Source organism: Echinops telfairi, unplaced genomic scaffold, assembly GCF_000313985.2.
Source record: "Echinops telfairi isolate 266 unplaced genomic scaffold, ASM31398v2 ScPeMD7_7457;HRSCAF=8495, whole genome shotgun sequence".
NCBI lineage: Eukaryota > Metazoa > Chordata > Mammalia > Afrosoricida > Tenrecidae > Echinops > Echinops telfairi.
Genome location: NW_022111357.1, coordinates 36,018,121 through 36,021,866, shown reverse-complemented (window position 1 = coordinate 36,021,866; position 3,746 = coordinate 36,018,121).

The following is a 3,746-nucleotide window of genomic DNA, read 5'->3' as shown; positions in this document are numbered from 1 at the left end:
CCTTTAAAGAGTAACTGTGAAAAGTATGGAGAAATGTGGGAACCTCAAACCAAATTCATTGCCCTCAAGTTTACTCTGACCCATGGTGACCTTACAAGACAGGGTAGCATTGCCCCTGTTTCTTGAGTTTCTGGGACTGTAACTCTTTATGGGAGTCCAAAGTCTTGTCATTCTCTCGTGACCAGCTTGTGGTTTTGAACTGCTGGCTTTGTGGTTAGTAGCTCAACTTGTAACCACTAGGCCACCAGGGTGCCTCAGGTTATAAACTCTGTTTCCAGGCTATAGTAGCAAATTAAAACCATAAAGTGGTTGGCTTAAAACACTGTTGTTAGGTGCCCGAGTTAGTTCCAGCTCACAGACACCCTGTGCCCAACAGAACAAAACACTGCCCGGTCCTGTGCCAGCCTCACAATTGTGCTCATGTTTTGAGCCCACGGTTGCAACCACTGTGTCGATCCATCTTGGCGAAAGTTCTCTTTTTCGACCCTCTACTTTCCCAAGCATGATGTCCTCTCCAGAGACTGGTTTCCCCTGACAATATGCCCAGGGGCCATGAGATGAAGTCTTGCCATCATTGCCCTTTAAGTAGCACTGTACTTTTTCCAAGACAGATTTGCTTGTTCTTTCGGGAGTCCAAAAGAGTCCAAAGGTTTCCATATTCATTACCAGCACCATAGTTCAGATGCATCGGTTCTTCTTTGGTGTTCCTGATTCAGTGTCCAACTTTCACACACATATGATGCGATCGAAACTACCATGCCTTAGGTCGGGCCCACTCTTGCAGTCTTCAATCCATCCATGTCATTATGGTGGACCCTTCCTTGAGAAGGCAGCTCTTGCTCAGTCATCTCCTGGCCCTGTCTCTGACAGTGTTCTGCTTCTTTTCAGGAGGTGTCCAGTGTCTGACAATGTTTTGACTCTTCCGTTAAGGTTTTCAGGGGTTAATTCCCCAACAGTGGGCAGCCTAGTCCTTCTTCATAGTCTGTGCTTTGCCTGGAAGCTCTGCTGAAATCTGTTCCCTGTGGGTGACCCTGCTGGTATTTGAAATACCCGTGACAAAGCTTCCAGCATCACAGCAACACAAACCACAGCAACACAAACCATCACAGTATGACAAACTGGCAGACAGGTGGTGGGTTGGCTTAAAAAAGCAGAAATTATTTTTTTCCTAGCTCTTGAGGGCACTAGCCTGAAATGAAGGTGTTTGTAGGACCATGTTCCCTTTGTAAACCCCCGAGAAGAATTTTTCTTCGCTTCTGGTGGCCTCAAGTGTTCCTTGGCTTAGAGGTGCATCCCTCCAGGCTCCTCCTCCGTGCTCACTTGAGATTCTTCGATCTACACCTGTCTCTCTGGGTCTTGCATCTCATTTTTATAATGACAGCAGTGAGCGTAGATCTAGGTCAGTGCTCACTCTACGTCAGCCTGGCTCGTGTTCGCTCACTGCCACTGAGTTAGTTCCAACTTCTGGGGGCCCTGGAAGAGAGTAGAATGCCCATGTGGGTTTTTGAGATGGTAACTCTTTACAGAAGTCAAAAGCCTCCCAATGGTCAGCAGGCCAACGAGGAACCCATTGCCTGAGCAGTACTGGGCCTCCTATGACCCGTGTTAGCTAATGGCATCTGCCAAGACCCCAACGGTTACATTCTAAGGTAAGTGGAGGTAAGAACTTCAACTCTCTTCTTGCGGCACACAATCCAACTCAGAACAGTGACCAAAAGAATATGGCACCTGGGAAAAACAGATAGTTGTCTGTGGACGAGGGGCTCAGGTATAGGAAGAGGTGTTCTACTGTACACAGGGACACTATGAGGTGGAACGGACTCCAGGACCTAGCTGCAACAATACATGGACCCTCGCATGAGGGGGCACCCTAAGGATAAGAGAATTCTGAGGCCCTCATGTCTCCTAACAGTTTTGTACACATGGCAGGGCATCATCTCCAGCCAGTCTCCTGCTGGCCGCCGGGCTCTGCTCCCCCTGCACCCCACGAGCTGTAGTGTTGTAACCTTTTCTCTCTCTCAGTCTCCTAAGGCAAAGGGGTCCTTTCAGCACATGGACCTCAGAAACACTCCTGGCTCTCTGTTTAGTGCTTGTAAGGTTCCCTTTCTGCTTCTGGGATGATTAATTTGAAGCCTAGCAAGATGGTTGTACTGCAGATCCCCAAATGTGAGGGTCAGGTAGCAGGCTAGAGACTTCTGCTGGCTCATGGACTTCAGGAGCTGGAGAATCCAAAACCTGCAGCTTAGGTGGGTGGCTAGTGGCCTCTGCAGGCTTACTCTCCCACGAACCAGAGGTCAAGTGATGAACAGAGGACAGGACAAAGAGAGAGGAGCTTTGTCATGACAGCCCCAAGCAAACTCTCGACTGACTGATCACATCACATCACATCACATCACCCAGCCCTGTTTTGCCAGATCATTGACAGCCTGGTTAAGTGATATACAACATTAACCATTGTGCTATTCCGGGTAGACTAGTGAAACAAATTCATAGACACTCATATGTGTATAAGAAAGAGGTTTATATACAAGAGCAATTGAATATTGAGAAAACATCGCAGTCCAGTCCAGATCTAGTCCATAAGTCCAATATTAGCCCATATGTCTGATACCAATCTATAAAGTCCTCTTCAGACTCATATAACACATGCAATGACACCGAATGCAGGTAGATCACAGGCCAGTGGGTTGAAAGTCTTGAGGATCCAGTGGCATTGTAAACATCTCAGAGCTGGCAGGGGTCTCCATGTGGTTTCTTCAGCTAAACTATTCACTGCCTCAGGCTAGCTTCATTCGGCTTCTCCTCAGAAATGTCGTGCAGGGGGCACATACCAGAGGGACTCTACAGAATTCAGCCCAGAAGAGTCGCTTAGAGGGAAATTCAATGCTGCTGGAACACAGGAGGAACATCATAAAGATAAGTAGGCACAGACCCATGGGGTTTTGAGGGGCTGGGGGCTTTTGGCTTATCACAGTGGAGGTTGGCTGGGGCTTGACCTTGGCCCCACCACTCTCTCTGCCAGGCCAGGGACCATTTGGAACCCACAGGGGGGCTTGGTCTCAACACAGCCACAGTTTGCCGCCGCCTGCCTTGGGGCAGGGGCTAGACCCTTGCAGCTCCAAGGACAGGGATCAGGGTCCAGCTACCTTGTTAATTTTATTTATATCTCTTCTCTCTATCCCCCCCACAGTCTTGGAGGGCTGCACAAGGCTTTTTCTCAACACAGTCACAGCTTGCCCCTGCTGCCTCCGGGCAGGGACTAAACCCTTGCAGCTCCATGGGCGGCGATTGGGACTCAGCTACATTGTTGCTTTTGCTTCCCTCTCTTTTCTATATCCTCTCCCCCGCCTCCAGTCTCAGTGGGCTTACTTTAACATTTTTTTTCTCCTCTTTGTCTGTTTCCTATTCTCTCACGCTCCACTGCTGACCTCTAGACCACTCCCCTTAGCCTAGGGCATTTACGCCTGCACCACACCCAGCTAGGTGAGCTCCACCCTGTGCAGCTAGCCCAAGGCTGGGGAAAGCCCTGCTGACCTCCACCAGGGGATACTCTACTTAACTTCTTACCGCGGAATTCCTGCCTGTGTGCCTGGGGGCCTAAGGCAGCTCGGCCAGCATTCTTCAATGTTCCAAGCTGCTGCAGGAACCTCTGCCCAACCTCTGCAACACCAAAGCAGGCAACCCACCAGCCTTCTGGGGCACTTCCCTGAGAGGGAAGCCACAGGAAGATTAAATGGTAGGTTAAT